The sequence below is a fragment of the Triturus cristatus genome, chromosome 6 (genome assembly GCF_964204655.1).
Source record: "Triturus cristatus chromosome 6, aTriCri1.1, whole genome shotgun sequence".
NCBI classification, from domain to species: domain Eukaryota; kingdom Metazoa; phylum Chordata; class Amphibia; order Caudata; family Salamandridae; genus Triturus; species Triturus cristatus.
The window spans coordinates 599,154,981-599,177,438 of record NC_140589.1 but is presented as its reverse complement, the minus strand read 5'-3'; positions in this window follow the sequence as shown (position 1 = coordinate 599,177,438).

The window sequence follows — 22,458 nt, the reverse complement described above, 5'->3', positions numbered from 1 at the left end:
TCCCCCAGAGAAATGTGGAGATAATTTGTTTTTTTTGGCAATTGTTTAGGTTTACAAGGGATTCTGGGTAACAGAACCTGGTGGGAGGCAGTCAAGTCACCCCATCCTGGATTCCCCTGGGTGTCTAGTTTTCAAAAATGTATAGGTTTGCTAGGTTTCCCTAGGTGCCGGCAGAGCTAGGGTTAAGAAAACTACAGCTAGGCACTTTGCTGAAAAAGGGTAATTTTGCATTGTGAAAATGTGGTGTGTTCACGTTGGGTTTTGAGCCATTTCCTGTCGTGGGCACTATGCCTACCCCTACAAGTGAGGTACCATTTTTATTGGGAGACTTAGGGTAAATCAGATTTGTAAAGGACCTGTTATTACCTATTGACTTTCGATGCATTTCTGACTTCCAAATGAAAGACATTGTGTAAAAAAGAAGTCATTCTAAAAAATGACTGATAATTCTCATCTAGTATGAGTATTCCCAAATTCGGAAATGTGCAAATATCTACTGTTTCTAAACTCTATATAATGTTCCCATTTCAGAAATACATAGGTGCCTTTCATACCAATTTTTCCATGTACACATTTTTACAGAATAATTACTATATACTATATACATTATAAAAAACCATTGCAAGTTGCTGGTCAGTTTTTGGCTCTGGGTTCGTCGGGTTCTTAGTGAACCTACAAGTCCTATATATCCCCACAACCAGTAATGTCCAGCGGATGTAACGGTACATTGCTTTCAAAGAGCTGTCATAATTAATAGAAGTTACAGGTGAAAACGTTGACACAAAAGGTGCTTTTTTTCAACAAATTTTCAATTTATCCTATATTTAACTGTTAGTTTCTATAAAGAAACCTTGATGGATCTACACATATGACCCCTTGCTGTATTCAGAATTGTGTCTACTTCTCTAAAATGTATAGCTTTCCAGGATCCATTATTGCTTTTGTACCCATTTCTACCATTAACTGGAAGGAGGTCGAAAGCACAAAAAATAGCAAAAATAGGCTATGTCCCAGAAAAATGCCAAAACTGTGTAAAAAATGTTGAGTTTCTGACAAAAGTCTGGTATCCCCTAAAAGCTGGGAAAATGGTGATTTCAGCCCCACAAACCCTTTTTTGATAACACTTGCAGGGAAAAACCCAGATGCTTTCATTTGAAGCCTGTTTTTCCCATTTTCCCCCCAAAAAACTAACATGCTGTATTTTGGCTCATTTCTGTGACCCCTCCAGGGTAATCCACAAACCCTGAGTACCTTCAGAATCCCCATGATTTTGGAAGAAAAGGACTCAAATTTGGCGTGGATACCTTATGTGGTCAAAAAGATAGCCAAAAAAAGGGCGTGGCACAGGAGGGGGAAAAGGACTGGCAGCGAAGGGGCTATGCTGAATGTGCTCAATGCCTCCCACCTCAGAGGCTTTCAAATTGAATGCACACACATTCATTTAAACATGAGCTCACACATTCAAAGACAGTCACACAGACATACATATACACTCCCAAGCACTCAAAACACAATCATATAAAGACAAAACATACCTGCTCCTCTTCGACATGAACCTGCACGCTTTTTGGTTTCTGACTCCTCTTGTCAGGCGCTGATCAAAAGCGCCTACCGAGGTTGCAGCCAGACACGGACTACATCACCCAGAAATCCCGGCTTCAAGAAGGCGTGGCCACTGCTGGTAAATACGCGGGACAGGAACCAATCGGTGCGCGTAATACTGACTATTGGAGTTTGGCTGTGGAAGACGCCACTTGTGTAACGACGAGACGCTAGTGCAAGCGCCAAAGAGTCTGCTGTGAGTGCTTACCCCGTCGTCGCAGGAAGCCCACCATGAAGTACACGGCTTATGGAATATTTCGGTTCCGTGTCTATGGAACTCCACCGCGGGACGCTGATGTAAGCGTCGCCGCGTCCTACGTGCCAAGGACTTTCGGGAGCAGCGGAGCGCCCATCGCCCTAGCGGACTAAGAGGCCGTGTCATTGGGGCTCTCTGAAGGAATAGCAGCCCTCGCAGCTTTCAGGTATCGCAGAAACAGGGGAGGGGCTGCCCTGTGCGGGACTACTTAAGTTTGCAAGACGAAACAAAGCGTCTAGTGTTCTGGAGCTTGCTTGACATCTGGTTACAAAGACACTCTCTCTTCTAACAAAGCATTGGAAACGACAAAAGCTAACATGATGATAATGTTAGGGTAGAAGTGTTGGGGTTCCAAGCAGCACCCTTCTGGATTACCTTGATTGATCTCCAAGAACCGCACATAGGTGCCTGTGAGTCCTGGGGAAGAGACGGGGAAGGTGTGAGTGAGAAAGGTCTACATTGTCCTGTTGGTGTTGGAGGGGGTGTGTCCTCCTTTCAGGGTAACGCTACATATTAGGGCATGGCTGCATGTGCAGCGGTGTGAATGACGAGACACATTCGTTAGGCATAAGTAGTGAGACCTAAACGAGAGTAGGTTGGCTTGTTGCCTTTTCTCCATGTTCTTTTTCTCTATGTTCTTTTTCTTCATATTGCAGGAATCCCAATCCCCGCTGTTCCCATCCTAAATTCCTTTCCCTCGCCTGATTGCCCTTGTACTCTGTGTTTGGGTAATCCAGAGTCGGGGACGTCGGGAGGTGGAACCCTTGTGCTTCACTCGAGTCTACAGGAGCCGCAGTGGATCGTGACACCTCTATCTCTCCAATCTGGCTAGAATAGCAGAGCCAAGTACAAGAGACAAGGGACACCCTACTCACAAGGAACCAGGGTAAGTATTATATAAACAGAAACAATAGTTCCTGTGGACTAATATAAATAATAATGATAGTGATAAGCACAATCGTAATTAAGGAAAGGGTTAAGTTGATATCCAAAGGAGAAGAAACCATATACCACTCAATGTTTGGTAATAACAATAGTTATTTATAAATATAACAATGCAATTTTACAAAAAACAGTGCGAGGTGTCCCCAGTGAACATGGAACCTACAAACATAGTAACATATTTGTGACATATACACTTGGTTTCCAACATTTAGTAAAGTCGACCTTCAAAAGTAATAAGTTATGAAAACAGCGTCCTCACAAAATAAAAGAGGCTGGTGAATGGTTCGCTTTAATTTTGTCTACGGCGTTTCGACCCCTAAAAAAATTATGTAGGGACATCTATAATTTAAGAAACAAAGAATAAGATCAGTGTGAGGGCTAAAAAAACAGCATTGCTATATGGAACGCTCAGGGGCAGCATGTACCTGAGACAAAGGAATATTTGTCAGCGTGATCACAGTGCACCACAAGGAAGTGAAAGTGTTTTAAGGTTACTTACATGGGACCCAGCCAGGCACTGCACATGTGAAGGAAAGAATGAGAGGGAGAATGAAACAGCATAAGTTATAACAGCGGTATATGCGCATGGACTACTAAAGAAAGGCAGCTCCTGTGGAAGAAAAACTTACCCCAATGAGGGGAAGGAAGCTGACAGAGAGATCAATTACACCAATTCGCAAGACTGGATATGGAGAATGTAGAAACGCGACAATCCTTGTAATCCGTATCGGTCTCTGAATGGGATGAAGGAGTATTTAATATGAGGAATTGCGCAAAGCAGACATACTTGGTGCATAGTAAAGGAGCGAACAACCCTTACCAGGAGGCAAGGCAAGCAATGCTGAGGTGCTGATGTAACCACTCCGGCCAGCGCGGTGCAACCATCTAAATAATAAATAGTTGTGTACACGACGATCCGTGTATCTGAAATAATGGGAAACGTATTCAAGAATATGCTTCGGTTATACTGGTAAATGCCAGCATCTTGACTACTAAAGGCCTTCTTACTCCTAAGGGGAGAAGAGCTCTTACTGTCAATTTGGTCAGTAGCAAGAGACCGTCAGCGCGTGCATCCGCTACGCGCAAATGAAGGACCGCCTGAGTCTGTCTACAATTGTATAATACTACAACAAAGAAATGATCCAGTAGCACACAATGCTTATTGCAAGAGCAAACAGTAATTCACATCCACAGTACCAATTCTAGAAGTCAAACTTTCAAGTAATGCAGTTTATTTACAATCAAGTAGAGATTCTTAATTGTGGCAACGCAGTTACTCAATCATCTACAAAAAATGCAAATATTTACAATATTCGGTGCTCAGGGTTGGGAAATGGGGAATGAGAAGTGATTGTGATTGAAGTGAAAAAGTGAGGAAGTGAGGGTAGTGGAGAAGGACATGGTAGTGTGACATATATCCATCACATTCGCATGGTGATACTGATCCGGCCTTAATAAAGGTCAATTGTTCCAAAGAAGTCACATAGCAGTCTATGAAAACTGTCAAATGAATTACAGTTGTCCTCGCTTGTGATCTGGTGAAGTCAACGTTTCGACCCCTATATGGTTAACTAGGTGAGTCCAGTCTTAGGGTGGGGTCTTCATCAGGACTAAAGAGGTAGGGAGCACCTAAAAGCAAATAGATACCTTGTGTTAGGAAAACTACTTTGGGTAGAAGAGGTAATGAATGCGTATAAAGTAAGGTGAAAAGTTAACCTAATTAGGCATCGGGCATGTTCCTATGGCCTGGAAAATAGTGTAGAAAAAGCGGCTCGACAAAGCTCCTAGAATCAGAGAAGGCACCTATATATTATGTGTTGTACGGGACCGTTAATGGTAGACTAATGTGAAACCGAAGCAACCCACCCTTAGCTCAGTTATCACTTACTCAAGAGAGGGGTGGGGGTACGGCCATCCGTGCACGTACTTATCTGGTAAAACTTTCAGGTCAGTAGATCACTGTCAGAGTTTGAATGAATCTAGGAAGATAGAGCACAGAATTATTAGCGAAGGGTCAAAAGTGCTAGCTGGGTATTGAAAAACATCCTCGTTAAAAAGGGCTCAAAGGCGACCACACTCTTCTAGAAGTGAGATTAAAAGAACGAGAGGGACACTTCGACAGCCGCTGCTGAGTGTTCATTCTCTTACATTAGGAAATGAAATGTTGTAAATTAAGACACACGCTGCACGCATTACAGAGGTGCAGATGTGCGCAAACAGAGGAGTAGCCAAAGCCATAAACATATTCAACACGGGGCGGAGAACAGCGCCCTCACCATAAGCTCGTCAAGGATGCGAGTCTAGTGAATGTAGTGGAACAAACTACATAGTCAGTGGCTCAAGCGTGGCAACAGTGTCAGGGAAGGAAAAGTTAATCAAAGAACGCTTCGGCAGCCACCGAATGTCCGATCACATGCCGGTGACGGTGTGATGCACTGCACGCATTGGGAGGTGCGGGTTGGAAATCTGTGCAACCTAACTTGTGCCGAAGAAATTAATAAACGGCAGGATAGAAAGGCAATAAGTTAAATGGCAATCCCCTCACCTTTAGTCAACTGTCCGGCTCCTGTTCTGCTCACATATTGAGCTCGCGGTTGAATGTCCCATTAAAGACGTGGATGCAAGCGTGCACGTGTGGTGCAGCAGCTTGATAGTTACACGTAATGTTACGTGAAACCGGGACAGCTTGCCAGATTGCTGTTTTCAGGCAAGATGTGTATAGAAGACGCTGATAGATTGTCTTGAATCAAGTGACAGACGTTATGGTTAGATTGTCAAGGGTAAAAATAATCTTGAACCTGTATACAGTGGGTAGTAAATATATACATGTGATATAAATAAATCACAGCACAGGTGGGCATTGTCCTCATAATCAAAAATGCACATACATAATATGGTGCCACAGAGACTCCACCTAAGATTGAATGACATAGTGAATGGTGGATGTATCTCCCTGAGATTATGCATGTTACAGACACATATGAATGTTACACTCGTGCCCAAATAAATATATGCAACAACAGGCTATCATGACTACTTGTCCTAAAGTTAAATGGCATAGTGGATGTTACTCCCTGGGTTTATGCATGTTAGAAGTGCATTAACACAACATGGTCCCATGAGTACACATCCTAGGATTGGTTGAGACAGCGTCATACAGTAATGTTAACAAATGAAGCACAGTGTAGAGAAACCATTATTCAACGGTGAGGATGGACATTTGTGCATTAGTCCCATTGAGTTCATTAAGCCCATCATTCACATTATCCATTTTATGCATCCATTTACATTCTCTTATGTTTAAAATTGAGTTGATGTCTCCTCCCCTACTTCCCATGGTTACTTTCTCCAGAACTAACCATCTCAGTGATTCTGGTTTGTGTAGTTTTGTGGTGAAATGTTCAACCAGTGGTGCACCTACTGTGCCGTATCTAATTCTACTACAGTGTTGTAATATTCTTGTTTTGACCTTTTGTCTCGTTTGTCCAATGTATAGTTCATTACAGGGGCACAGGATGCCGTAGATCACATCTGTTGTGTTGCAGCTGGAATGAGCTTTAAGGTCGATGGTGTGATGTCTGTAGCAGAATTGCTTGGTCTCAATAGTCAGTTTGCAGGCTTTATACATTTGGTGCATTTGAAGTGTCCCACTATTTCCGGTAGATTCCAGAATGTTTGGATAGTGGGTTGTGAGGGTGTTTCCAACAGAGAACGAACAACATGATCTCTGATGCTCTTGGCTTTTTTTAAAGAATGTAGCCGGGGATCAGGAATCTCAAGATCATCCGATATGAGATTCCAGTGTCCATTAATGATCCTCTTTATTTAGTTGCTCCTCATGCAGAATTTGGTCACGCATATCATCCTTGATATGTCTGTCAGGCGTTGTTTTGGTGTGAGCAGCGCTTCACGATTGTAGTACCAGGCTCTTTTCCTTGCTCTCTTGACTAGCCTTTTAGGATATCCACGTTCAATGAGGCGATTGATTAAATCTTCAGATTCTTGAAAGAAATCCTCTTTGAGAGAGCAATTTCTGCGGATTCTGAGAAATTGTCCGAAAGGCAAGTTGTCACGGAGGCCTCTGGTGTGATGGCTGGAGTATCTTAACAGAGTGTTCCTTTCAGCAGTTTTTTTATAGAGTGTAGTGTATGGATGTTCTTTGTCCAGTTTGATAGTGATGTCAAGAAAATCTATTGTATTCTTATACCAATTAATGGAGAATTTTATGTCCTGGAATCTCGTGTTGAGCCATTCGAAAAAAGCTTGGTGGTCAGTTTCATATCCCGTCCAGACAAGTAGAACATCGTCTATGTAGCGTCACCTTGTCTTTGTAGTGGCTGGCATGTTGGAAGATAAACTGTTCTTCAAAATCATCTATATATAGAATCGCTAGATCTGGAGCGAAGGCTGCCCCCATGGCCACTCGCTTTGTTTGAAAAAATAACTCATTTTGGAATAGGAAGAAGTTCATCTTCATGGGAACTTCCAAGAGTTCCACAATATAATCATTGGGGACATAGGCAGGTTGGGATCTTTTATCTAGAGCTTTAGCCATGGATTCCAGTGCCGGTTGTTGGGAGATACTGGTGTAAAGTGACACTATATCCAATGTCACCGATAGTTGGGTTTCTTGGTCAAAAGGCATACCGTCAATCAGGTTGATCACTTGCATAGTGTCTCGTAAGTATGCCGCGGTTGATTCAGTGAATGGTTTTAGAAAGAAATCAATATACTTACAAACCGGTTCCAAAAGGGAGCCACACCCGAAAATGATGGGTCTGCCGGGTGGTTTCTCTAGATTCTTATGAACTTTGGGCAAAGTATAGATCCTTGCGAGGCGGGGTTGTTTGGTGTTGAGGTATTCGAACTCCTGGTCGGATAAATATCTGGCTTGTTTTCCTTTTTCGGTGATGGTTAAAATCTTTTTCTTGACACCTTTGCTGGGATCCACGGCTAGTCTGGTATAGCTCACTTCGTCGTGCAGTTGTGAGTAAATTTCAGCTTTGTAATCCGGTGTGTTTTGGACAGCAGTGGCTCCACCCTTATCGGCCGGTTTGATCACTATTGCCTGGTTACATTACAGGGTTTCAAGTGCCTCTCGTTCACCTGTGGTCACATTGTGCTTGGTATATTGCTTCATAGTACATACTTTCATGACATCACGGACCACACTCTCAAATGCTAGTATTCTGTGTGGCATCATGTGGGCAGGAGACATAAAAGTAGATGGTGTTCGTAGACCTGTTTGTGACATTGATGAAACTGGTAGAGAGTATTTGAAGTAGTGTCTCAGCCTTATTTTACGGAAAAAACTATGTAGTTCCATTTTAATGTTGAAGTGATTCTGGTAGGTGGTGGGTACGAATGATAGGCCCTTGCTCAGAACACTGATTTAGTTGTCGGATAGTGCATATGTTGATAGATTAATGATGAGGCTTTTCATTGCTGTCACCATCTGTGCGTTCGCTGGCAGGTCTTAATCTCTCCATGTTGCTCCTGCAGGAATCTCACCTGCTTCTGGACCTGACCCTATTGACAACCTGTGCTCCAGTTCTGCTGGTTCTGTCCTCTGCAGGGGGTTCTGTTCCAGTTGTAGCCTCTGCCTCTGGGGGTCTCCATTGGCCTTCTTCTAAAAAAAGAAGGTTGTGCTTGTGGTGGTTGATACAAGGCGTCTTGGTATTGATAACCACTGCTTGTTCCTGCTTGCTCTCCGTCACTCCCGAAGCTGTTGGAGCCTAAGGACTCCAAAGACGTGGTGTATCATTTGTTCCCTCTGAGGATCGAACCCTGGTTTTCAGCACCAAAGTCGGCCTTCTAACTCCTAAGGGGAGAAGAGTTCTTACCGGCAATTTGGTCAGTAACCAGAGACAGTCAGCGTGTGCATCCGCTACGCACAAATGTAGAACCGCCTGAGTCCGTCTACACTTGTATGATGACAGGGGGTCGGAACTCGCTGCACGGTTAAATACTACTATTTTGGATTTCTCCGCCATAACCGAATGTCACGGCAGGCATCACTGTTGATAGCCGCCTAACGGTATATTCCGGTTTTCTGTGATCTGTTGCATAACGGAAATGGAGGACAGACGCAATGTAGTGAAAGAACGTGTGGAAGGGAATGTAATGGAAGAAGTTGACAATTAATCAAGCTAACTGAAATACACAAATGTGTGTTCTGGAGGGTTGATGCAAGGCAAAATAGGTCTAGGAGCGATACAATTGATGCAGGTATCGCATGCAACAAGTAATTGTGAAGCTTACAATAAACCAAAACAAAAAGCTCAAATAAAGATTATGAGTGCAATAGGCATTCTGAAATATGCATTATTTGAAAATAGGTGGCATCTTTAAAAACATACAGATTGTGTGGTATGAACATATTAATGATAATGACACATGTAGCAATTCATATGTATGCATATGACAATATCACGGGACACAATGTAGAACAAAACCACATGAATAAGTTGAGGGCATTAGTTGAAAATAGGTGGCATCATTTAAGAATCAGTACAGATTGTGTGGTATGACCATATTGATGCTAAGGACACATGTAGCAATACATACGTATGCTTATGACAATATTATGGGAAACAATGTAAGAACACTGCAACTGCACAATTACATGAATATAGAGATTTACAAGATGTAACAACGTTGGCAATAGCCTTTTAGTTCAGTAATGTGGCCACAAAGCCACGCCATTTTTCAGCAGAGTTCAGTCCATGGATAATGGTGTTAGTCCTTTTTATCCATCAACACTCTAGTCTTTGCAAACTTTGCGTCAGACCACCTCCTCTTTCTGGAACAATTGCTTTGTCAATGACCTGCCACTTTATGTCATCTGCTGTATGTTTCTTGTAACAAAGTGGGTTACTAACGGGGCATTTAGTACAGAACATCTTATGGGCTGCGATGTTGTCCAATTCGCGCTTTGATTGGTTGCAGTGTCTGCCCAATGTACCGTAAGTTACACGGACACCATATACAATACACCACATTACGCGTGTTGCAGTTTGAGAAGAATTTAAGTGTCTGGTTCACATTTGCATGCTCAAATGTATTCATGTCAATCGTGAAGGCACAGCAAACACAGTTACCACATTTAAAATGTCCTTTCAATTCTGGTAAACCCAGGCTGATTCCAAGGTTCGGGTCTTACGCACAGTGCTACTCTCTGTAGAGGAGCGTATCAAGTGATCTTTTACATTTTTACCCCGTTTAAATTCAAACATGGGAGATTCTAATGTTGAATCAATATTGTTTATCAGATTCCAGTTTTTTGTGATTAAATTACGAACCTTGTTTGTGTGCACGCCAAAAGTGGTCACACAGATGAGTCTGTCAATAGGAGTCTTCTCTTTTGTCATTAGTATCTCCTCTCTCGAGCAAAACCAAGCATGTTTGAGTGACTTTTTCTATTAGGCTGTTAGGATATACCCTGGCAAGTAGTTTGGATTTCAGTACAAGGGCCTCATTCATATAGTCCTCATTATGTGGACAATTTCTGCGCAACCGCAGAAATTGTCCAAAAGGCAAACAATCTCGTAGTGCTCCTGGGTGCTGACATTTGTATGCTAAGAGTGTGTTCCTCTCTGTTGGTTTCCCATGGATGCTAGTGTAAAGAATTCCCTTTTCATGTTTTATGCTTGAGTCTAGGAAGGCTATAGATGACTTGGGTATTGTGGACGTGAAGGTACGATGTTTCTGAATGATATTGAGGTATACAACAAACTCATGGAATTTTGTCTCTGTGCCAGACCAGATCAGAAAAATATCGTCAATATACCACTTCCAACATTTAATGTTGGAATGATACCTGTTTGTGGTGTTTAAGGCATAAGTCTGTTCAACGCATTCCATATAGATGTTCGCTAAGTTAGGTGCGAAAACAGCTCCAATGCTGGTCCCAGAACATTGTTGGTAATATGTACCCTCAGAGACAAAGTAATTGAATTGAATGGCAATTCTGAGCAAGGAGATGATGAAACATGCAGGGACTTGTATTGGCCTTGTTCTGGTCTCTAACAGTTTCTCTGTTATCAAGATACTTTCCTCTTGGGGTATATTGGTGTACAATGATGAGATATTTAGGATTGCCAGCCAGTCTGTGTCAATGCTATAGTGTATGCCATCTACCAAATTAATCATGTACATGCTGTCCCTCACATATGTTTCTTGTGTGGGAACAAAGTATTTGATGAAAAAAATCAATATACCTTCCAATTGGTTCTAGAGCTGAACCACACCCTGATAGAATAGGGCATCCCGGGGGATTAGTGGTGCTCTTGTGGATCTTAGGGAGGGTATAAAGAACGGAAGTCCTTGGGTTTTCAGTACTCAAGAACTCAAATTCCTTTTTGCTACTATAGCCCTGTTCTTTCCATTCTGTGGTGACCTTTAAGATTTCTTTTTTAATATCTGACAATGGGTTTGTTCCTAGTTTTTAATAGTGTTTCTCCTCATTGATGTGTTTGCAGATTTCCACATCATAATTTTTCTGATCCTGGATCACGATGCCACCACCTTTGTCTGAGGGTTTTAAAATTATCGCTTTGTCATTTTTTAGTGCCAGCAATGCTTGTCGTTCCTGTAGGGTAATATTATAAGGTATAAAGCATTTGCTGGTTTTGAGGTTATCGAGTCCCCCAAGTACTAGTTTTAAAGGGTATTAACTCTGGTGGCATCATTGAATTTGAAGGCGTCTCTGGGGACACCTTGCACTGTTTTTTGTAAAATTGCATTGTTATACATAAATAACTATTGTTATTACCAAACATTCAGGTATATGCATCAACCATTTTTGCAAGCGCAAACGAGCGATTTGCAAAAATTGGCCGTTTGTGCCCGCAAAAGGAGATCTGCGATGCACCAACCTGTCAGGCTCTCGCAATTTAAGAAATCGCAAATTATTGAGATTTCTTAAATTGCGATTGCATTTAAGGAATTGCAAATTTCGATTCCTTAAATGCAATGCATGATGGAATCACAAATTGCGATTTTGCTAACAGGGGGCGCAAATTACCATCAATTTGTACTTGATGGTAATTTGCAAAAACTTTGAAAAATGCACTAAAGTGCATTTTTAAAAGTTGTAGGTTACACACACACATGCCCTTGGGGCATGTGTATGTGCAACAAGTGTGCACAGATCAATTTCAGGGGTGCAACAGGGTATCCTTTTGACACCCTTGCACCCTTGAAATTGCATGTGCAATTTCCGAGTACCTATTGGTACTCGCAAATTGCACATGCAATCTCCCATTCATTCCTATGGGCATGTAGACCCGTAGGAATGAATGGGTAGGCATTCCTTAATTGCGACCCGCAATTTGCGAGTCACAATTCAGGAATGTTTGGGAATCGCTCATTTTATAGCGATTTCTACATGCATAGGCTTTTGCAATTCCTTAATTGCGATTCCTTAATAATCGCAATTAAGGAATTGAAAAAGCCTACATTGATGCATGTACCTGATTGAGTGGTATATGGTTTCTTCTTCTTTGGATATGGATCTGACCCATTCCTTCATTACGATTGTGCTTATCACTATCATTATTATTTATATTAGTCCACAGGAACCATTGTTTCTGTTTATATAATACTTACCCTGGTTCTTTGTGAGTAGGGTCTCCCTTGTTTCTTGTACTCAACTTTTAGAGCGATGGCTGCACCGCAAGGGAATTATTCTGGTTCAGGATTTCCCATACACCCTATGTCAATATAGGGTTCTTTTTTTTGCTCTTGGGTTACAATGTCCAAAAGAGAAGCTCCATTATAAACTGACGAATATATTGCGAAAATTATAAGTGGTGAATCTTTGTTTTCCACTCAACTAAGTAAATATGTAAGACCTAAAAAACAACTATTGGAAAAATTGGGAAAGGCAAAGAAAAAACATGTTAGAGCAGAACTTCATGCTCGAATGCTAACAGAGTATCTTAAGGGAGGCATCATCCCTCAGGGACTGTAAGTTAGGAACGTTCCTGGCATTTTTCGTGAAGATCCGAAATTCAAAGGAAATTTCAGCCATATCTTTACCACCTGCTCACGCCACTGGATGGTGTTGGGTGTAGAAACTGCTGAAGAGCACGCAAAAGCTGAATTAAAGGAAATAGAGGAACTAGAAAAAGAACTTCGAGGATGGGTCGGAATAGTAGAGGCTAACGCACTCCTAGATAAACTGAACAAAAACACTGATGAGTTCTATCAATTTGAGCTAAAGAAAAAGGCAGACAAGGTCACCAAAGACATACAAAACTTTACTAAAGAAAAGGCCTATCCTTATCTAAGAAAAGGTTATTGCACTACAATAGGCACACAAAATAGACAGAACACGTGGGGTAGATTCAGAAGGATTCAACCCATCACTTTTTCAAGATCATCAGGGAGTCTGATGATTCAGACGCACAACCCGGACCAAGTCGTTCAGATAACCACCTAGGTCAGCCTTTTTTAGATAGGCCAAAGGCAAGACGTGGTACCAGTACCCGGGAGTACGCCAGACCTGGAGGAAACATTATCAATGGGATCCTCAACCGTATTAGACCAGGCAGTACAGAGAACTGATGTAATACAAATCTTCAATCTGTCGCAACACATACTGTCTTCAGATGAAGTGTCCCTATTAAACAAAGGTTTGTCGTATGTGATTACTGAACGCACCGATTTCTTTAATATGAAAACTGAGGTTTTTCAATTTTTTTGTAAGATACGATTATGACTGTTCTTTAGAGATGGAGAACCTACCCAGCAAAATTCAGTCACATGTCTGAAACCCCCTTCCACCTTCTACTCTTCAAATTCAATGATGCCACCAGAGTTAATAACCTTTGAAAAACTAGTACTTTGGGGACTTGATAACCTCAGAACCAGCAAATGCTTTCTACCTTATAATATCACCCTACAGGAACGACAAGCATTGCTGGCACTAAAAAATTACAAAGCGATAATTTTAAAACCCGCAGACAAAAGTGGTGGCATCGTGATCCAGGATCGGAAAGATTATAATGTGGATATCCGCAAACAGATCAATGAGGAAAAACACTATAAAAACTAGGCACAAGCCCATTGTCAGATATTAAAAAGGAAATCTGAAAGGTCACCACAGAAGGGAAAGAACAGGGCTATATTAGCAAAAAGGAATTTAAGCTCTTGAATATTGAAAATCCAAGGACTCCCGTTCTTTATACCCTCCCTAAGATCCACAAGAGCACCACTAATTCCCCAGAATGCCCTATTCTATCTGGGTGTGGTTCAGCTCTAGAACCAATTGGAAGGTATATTGATTTTTTCATCAAAGACTTTGTTCCCACACAAGAAACATATGCGAGGTACAGCATGTACATGATTAATTTGCTAGATGGGATGCACTATAACATTGACACAGACTGGCTGGCAACCCTAGACATCTCATCATTGTACACCAATATACCCCAAGAGGAAAGTATCTTGATAACAGAGAAACTGTTAGAGACCAGACAAGGCCGATACAAATTCTCACATGTTTCATCATTTCCTTGCTCAGAATTGCCTTTCAATTCAATTATTTTGTCTCTGAAGGTACTTATTACCAATAATTTTCTGGGACCAGCATGGGAGCTGTTTTCGCACCTAACTTAGCGAACATCTATATGGATTGAGTTGAACAGACTTATGCCTTAAACACCACAAACAAGTACCGCTCCAACATAAATGCTGGAAGAGGTATATTGATGATATTTTTCTGATCTATTCTGGCACAGAGACAGAATTCCATGAGTTCGTTGTATACCTTAATAACATCCAGAAACATATTACCTTCACGTCCACAATACACAAGTCAGCTATAGCCTTCCTAGACTTAAGCATAAAACATGAAAAGGGCACCCTTTACACTAGTCTCCACAGGAAACCAACAGAGAGGAACACAGTCTTAGCATAAAAAGGTCACCACCCATGAGCACTACGAGATGGTTTGCCTTTTGGACAATTTCTGCGTTTGCGCAGAAATTGTTCACATAAGGAGGACTATATGAATGAGGCCCTGGCACTGAAATCCAAACTACTTGCCAGGGGATATCCTAACAGACTAATAAGAAAGTCACTCAAACGTGCTTGGTTTTGCCCGAGAGAGGAGTTACTAATGACAAAAGAGAAGACTCCTATTGACAGACTCATCTGTGTGACCACTTTTGGTGTGCACACAAACAAGGTTCGTAATTTATTTAATCACAAAAATCTGGGATCTGTTAAAAAATATTGATTCAACATTAGAATCTCCCATGTTTGCATTTAAATGGAGTATAAATGTAAAGGATCACTTGATACAGAGAGTAGCACTGTGCATAAGACCCGAACCTTGGAATCATCCTGGGTTTTACCAGAGTTGAAAGGACATTTTAAATGTGGTAACTGTGTTTCCTATGCCTTCACGCTTGACATAAATACATTTGAGTATGCAAATGTAAAACATACACTTGAATTTTTCTCAAAATGCAAGACGCGTAATGTGGTGTACTGTATATAGTGTCCACTGTAACTTACCGTACATTGGGCAGACACTGCAACCAATCAAAGCACGAATTGGACAACATCTCAGCCGCATCAGATGCTCTGTACCAAATGCCCCATGAGTAACCCACTTTGTTGAAAAAAAACATACAGTGGATGACATAAAATGGCAGGTCATTGACAAAGCAATTGTTTCGGAAAGAGGAGGTGATCTGATGCAAATTTTGCAAAGACTAGAGTGTCGATGGCTAGGAAGGACTAACTCCATAATCCATGGACTGAACTCGGCTGAAGAATGGCGTGGCTTTGTGGCCACATTTCTGAACTAAAAGGCTATTGCCGACGTTGTTACATCTTGCAAAGCTCTATATTCATGTAATTGTGCAGTTGCAGTGTTCTTACATTGTTTCCCATAATATTGTCATAAGCATACGTATGTATTGCTACATGTGTCCTTAGCATCAATATGGTCATACCACACAATCTGTACTGATTCTTGAATGATGCCACCTATTTTCAAATAATGCCCTCAACTTATTCATGTGAATGTGTTTTACATTGTGTCCCGTAATATTGTCATAAGCATACATATGCATTTCTACATGTGTCATTATCATTAATATGTTCATACCACACAATCTATGTTTTTAAAGATTCCACCTATTTTCAAATAATGCCTATTTCAGAATGTCTATTGCACTCATAATCTTTCTTTGGGCTTTTTGTTTTTGGTTTATTGTAAGCTTCACAATTACTTGTTGCGCGCGATACCTGCATTAATTGTATCGCTCCTAGACCTATTTGGCCTTGCATCAACCCTCCTGAACACACATTTGTGTATTTCAGTTAGCTTGATTAATAGTTCACCACTTTGTCAACTTCTTCCATTACATTCCCTCCCACCTGTTCTTTCACTACATTGCGTCTGTCCTCCATGTCCGTTCTGCAACAGATCGCAGAAAACTGGATTATACTGTCAGGCGGCTATCAACAGTGATGCCTGCCGTGACGTTCGGTTTTGGTGGGGAAATCCACAATAGTAGTATTTAACCACGCAACGAGTTCCGGCCCCTTGTCATCATACAAGTGTAGATGGACTCGGTCGGTTCTACATTTGCATGTAGCGGACGCATGCACTGACGGCCTCTGGTTACTGACCAAATTGCCGGTAAGAACTCTTCTCCCCTTAGCAGTTAGAAGGCCGACTTTGGTGCTGGAAATCAGGGTTCGAGCCTCGGCGTCACGTCCACATCCTGTCATTCTGGGCAAATCACTTAATCTCCCCGTGCTAAATGTGTCCTTGTGTAACGTAACTGGTGTTCACGTGAAGCGCACCAATACCTTTGGGTCGAGTTCGCGCCATATAAATCTGCATTTAATAAAAAAGAGGCCTTTAGTGGTCAAGATACTGGCATTTACCAGTACAACCGAGGCATATTCTTAAATACATTTCCATTATTTCAGATATATGGATCGTCGTGTATACAACTGTTTATTATTTGGATGGTTACACCCAGCTGGTCGGAGTGGTTACATCAGCACCTCAGCATTGGTTACCTTCCCTCCTCTTAAGGGTTGTTTGCTCCTTTATTATGCACCAAGTATGTCTGCTTCATGCAATTCGTCATATTAAATACTCCTTCTTCCCTTTCAGAGACCGAAACAGATTACACGGATTGTCGTGTTTCCTTTGTAATTCTACATTCTCCATATCCAGTCTTGCGAATTGGTGCAATTGACCTCGCTGTCAGCTTCCTTCCCCTCATTGGGGTAAGTTTTCCTTCCACAGGACCTGCCTTTCTTTAGTAGTCCATGTGCATGCACCACCATTATAATTTATGCTGTTTCGTTCTCCCTCTCATTATTTCCTTCACATGTGCAGTGCCTGGCTGGGTCCCATGTGAGCACCCTTAAAACACTTTCACTTCCTTGTGGTGCACTGTGATCAGGCTGACAGATATTTCTTTGTCTCAGGCTGCCCCTCAGCGTTCCATATAGCAATGCTGTTGTTTTAGCCCTCAAACTGATGTTATCCTTTGTTTCTTAAATTATAGATGTCCCTACATCATTAGGTCCTGAAGAGATCCCTCACTTTTTTAGGGGTCGAAACGCCGTCGACAAAATTAAAGCGAACCATTCACCAGCCCTTTTTATTTTATGAGGACGCTGTTTTTATAACTTATTACTTTTGAAGGTCGACTTTACTAAACGTTGGAAACCAAGTGTATATGTCACAAATATGTTACTGTCTTTGTAGGTTCCATGTTCATTGGGGACACCTTGCATTGTTTTTTTGTAAAATTGCATTGTTATATACATAAATACCATTGAGTGGTATATGGTTTCTTCTCCTTTGGGTATCGACTTAACCCTTTCCTTCATTGCCATTATGCTTATCACTATCATAATTATTTATATTAGTCCACAGGCACCATTGTTTCTGTTTATAGAATAGCAGTACCAGGTGCATGAGCTTCTACCAAATCAGTAGGCGGAAGAGAATTGAACATACTGAAGTAGACTTTTTTGCTCTGTACATCATTTGGAATTGCATCACATTTTTACTTGTGTGTGATAACAATTCAAGACACTGCACATAACCACCATCTTCAATATTGCAGGAATGTGTGAAGGCATGTGAGTATGCTGCAACCCTATTCAGACTCACCTCCTCAGCATATTGATGACGTATAAAAAGAAATTATAGAAACTTATGAGGAGTGAGAAGAATAAAGAGGCCTAGAGTACATCCTTCCATAATGCTTTAGACCAAGTGGAGAAGCCACTATTCAGAACTATTTGTTTGTGGTATCATTTCTTATGTGTTCATCCAAGATAGAAATGAAAGCTTAGATATGATCTCTTGTTTAAAAGAATACTGGGCGTTCACTCATCGAAGGGTGGCATGCTTCATCCTTAGGCCCCCTACACATCCGTAGAGAAGATTTTTCATAATATGGGTGAGTTCCTTGCCACAGTGAGAACTTTTGAAATGGATCCACTAATTTGTTGTTAAACTAGTTCCAGTATGAGAAGAATATTTGGACCTTATCTCAATATCTCTATACAATATATGGAATTTTAAAAAACCAAAAGAAATTAAGGGGGAGATTTATGAAGAATTTGCGCAGTGTTTGCATCACAAAAGTGACACAAATCAGCGCAAAATCTTTTATTTCCAATTTACTTTCCAGCGCTAAACTTGCATAGCCCTGGAAATAAAGGAAATGTAATGCAAAGCAGCACATGGTGCATTTTTACATCACTTAGTGCCATGGGGGTGTACCAAGGTTGGAGCATGGGTGTTCCCGCATGCAGCCACCCAAGGTTTTTCACGCTAAACCCAATTTACTAAATAAAGTAGATTGGCTTTAGTGTGAGAAAACTGCGCCCTTTTCCAACTTTGCATACGTGCTGCACTGTGCAGCACGCATCCAATGTGGGGAAAGCTGTGCATCATATCTAGGCATGGTATTTTGTACAGTAAGGGTACCCTTCCTGTACAAAACCTATGCTAGATTCACACACACACCCTAGCGCTATGGCGTTAAGGTGTGTGCGTGGCCTGCAGCAGCTGTAATCAGCGCCGGAACAAGGGAACGGGGAGGAAAGAGCCATATCTTTGAAGATATGCCGTTCTCCTTCTCCCTCCCTGTCGCACAACACAGTACAGCATCGCTGGTGGCATTTCCATCATTATTTGGTGAGTAAAGATATTTGCAGACAGTGGTTGACGCTAAATTGATACACCCACTGTCGGTAGATAGAATGTGTCTGAATAATATGAATAATATGGGATAATATGGAGTAACTGTATCAAAAAGATTACTTTCACCTTAAATATCCTGGTGTTTCCATCGCCTTCTTTCCTTTCTCGTGAAAACAATATGACACTGAAATAGTTCTCAACTATCAGTAACTGAGCAATCATCAAGATTCAAAAGGATATCTGAGTATCTTTGATGTGTGATGGTATATCCATTTAAATAGCCATCTAATTTAATCATCTAAATATTTGGCTAGGGATGCAAAATAAGATTCTAATCCCATTAACTGTGGGTCACAGTGGAGGACTTGTTAAATTTCTGTGAATTTTTGGTACTCCTTACAGTAAGTGGGATTAATCATTCAGTTTGAATTGGGAACCTTATTTCATACTCATTAATCCTTCTATTCAGCTTGCCGTTTCAATTCAGAGTGCAATTTGTCTCTTAATTTCAGGAGTAAGATCTTCTGTGTATTAATTACTGTTAAATACTGTTGTTCATTTATCAGTAGTAACATGTTTTCCATGTATCATTCTTTATCGATCAGAAAAATATCTTCCCCTCTATCAGCTTTGTTGCCACAGTTCTCTGCTCCCACTCGCCTTTGGCCTGGTCTTGCTCGTCGCCTGTCACTCATGCAAGCATCATTTGCAAGTGTCAGAGGCAGATTTAAAAGCCCCTTATGTCACTTTTCCGCCACTGTTGCGTCACTTTTGTGATGCAGCAGCAGCGTAAAAAATGAGGTCAATTTACAAAAGTGACGCATCAGGTGAGATGCATCACATTGTTAATCACTGCATCACATTACACCTGCATCAGGTATAATGTATGCAGGCCAGGCGTTCCCATGCAAAATGTCATGTAGAACTGACACAGTGAAATTCGTCAATATACACCTTCAATGCGTCAAAATCCCTACGCCTGCTCAGACCAGGCAAAAGGAATGAATGACGCACAACTTTTTCAATGGGACTCACCCATCTGTTGTGGCGCATTGCTGGGGTTGCGTCACTTTCATGAGCAACTGCAGCAATGCGTCACTTTTGTGCCAACAGATGTGTCAGAATTTCTGACGCATCTCTTAATCCTTAAACCATGGAGCACTGTATTGTAAATACAGTGCATCCATAGTGGCGCAAGAACATTCGGTGCTGATGCAAGGAAACTGATGCATCTATGCAGATGCGTCAATTCCTTGTAAATCTGCCCCTCAGTTTCTAGAAGATATGATTTTTTTTGTCAAGAAAGCACCTGGCATAGTCTATTATTATATCTAGCACTTTGCCCCCCTTCAATTAAAACTGCACTACCTTTTGAACTTCAAAAATGCTGTGGTCTGTGTTGGTGAGTGTATATCCTTTGAGTATGTTATCCAATATTACTGGCAGGGCACAGTGTGTGAGTTCTAATGTAATTATGCTTTCAGAGGCCTCCTGGCTGGCCCCTCTTCCTTCCCCAGATAATGGCTGAATGCATTTATATTTGCAACTTTTGTAGCTTTTTTATGGATTTTGTGAACTCTTTTTTTGTGTCACATTTGTAGCTACTAATTTATTCATGTATTAATAATGTAGTACGGTTTTCTATGAGTATATTTGACGAGTTTGTTATTTTTTTCTGCTTAAAATGTGTCTAATGTTTACAACCGGATCAGAGTTAGTAAAGCTCAGTTCACGAGGAATTCCATATTTTTAGTTACCCGGTGTTGTGGGAAAAAAAACAGAATTTTACTCTTTTTGACCAGTACTCTTTTGTAATATTCTTGCTGAGCTGCACAAAGCAGGAAGAATAGAACATACAAGGGCAGCTGTCAGTGTTTAGCTTAAAGAGGTATAAATAAATGCAAAGTAAGGAATTTATACCTGCAGGGTTATTTGCATATTTCATAATGCCTCCACGTGTGCATGCAAGCGAAAAAAAGTATGAAATGTTGTCGGGGCATATTATCAACGGCCAGCGATAATTATCGCTGGCTGTGCTTAGCGATAATAATATTACCGCAGGCTATCTCTGAAATTTATCGCCCTGGTAGCGCGTTATTAACAACGCGTTTCTCCAGGGCGATAAAAATTCCAGAGATAGCGAGGTTATCACCCATTTGCAGGGAACATCGCTGGTTTTCCAGCAATGTTCCCTGCAAAACGGCGATAACCTTGCTGATACGACCCACAGGGTCGTATCAGCATAATCCACCCCCTATGTTAGGGATGGCTAAATCAGGATTTTAGCAGACGTTAGATTTTGGTGAAAACTGCAGTTTTTGCCAAAATCTCACGTCTGCTAAAATCATGTGGGCTGCCTTGTAAATATCGCGATGTAAACATCAGCGATATTTGCAAGGTAGTCCATCCGGGGTACGCCCAGTAACGCCCACTTTGCATCTCATTGGAGATGCAAAGGGAGGCGTTTGGGAAAAAGTATATAGGGCGCTGGTTTTATCTCCGCTTTTTTGGTTTTGTAAGCCAAAAAAGCGGAGATAAAGCCCTTGTAAATATGCCCTGTCCTGTTTACATCTCACCCCTCCTCTCCTTCTCTTCTAAAGAAATGCACCCACAGGTTCCCAAAAGCCAGTCTGTGGTTATCTTTTAAGAAAGAGTCAAAGCATTCAACATTCAGTGGGCCACCAACCGCAGGTGGTGACAAAACAGAGCACCTTCCTGCATAGCCTGCTGTCAGCACTCTCAGCAGGCCATTACTGTAGTGTTGAGCTTTGAAATCAGATTTCAAGGTGACAAGAGCCCTCGGGAGTCAGGAATTTAAAGTTGCCCTTTATCTACAAAGCTGTCTGCAAAGCCAGCATCCCCTTCTGATGTTTATGTTATGTCGTGCATTTGTAAATTCTTAAAATTCACAAACATAATTACAAAGCCTCCTTTTAGCCCTGCTCTGGTAGAGTGCACATAACAGTGGCTCTTGCTGGCGGAGTCAAAAGATGCAGTTCTTAAAGGACACACACATTCTCGCCCTTGGAATGTGGGGTTACAGTATGTCAGCCATGGCAGGAAGGGCTTGCTGAAAACATCTTCCTAGGCCTGTCAGCATAATGTTATTGTGAACGTTTATTTTCTCAAAATGCTTGTCTCTCGGTGCAAAATCCGTTGCTCAATTATGGGTTGAGAATATAAATGGGAAATCTGCTATGTTTGCAATACTTAGAAGATAATGGTGCATATACCACATACTATGGGGCAGATTTATGTTGGACTTGCGCCACTTTTACGCCGCTGTTGTGTCACTTTTGTGACACAGCAGCAGCGTAAACCCTGCGCCACGTTGCGCCCTATTTACATCGTATAGAAAAACCACAGGAGTGTAACCCATAGACCCAACTGAGATCAGGGTAAATGCAAAATACTTATAACAATATCTCAGCAGGAATTATTGGATTCTTTGCAA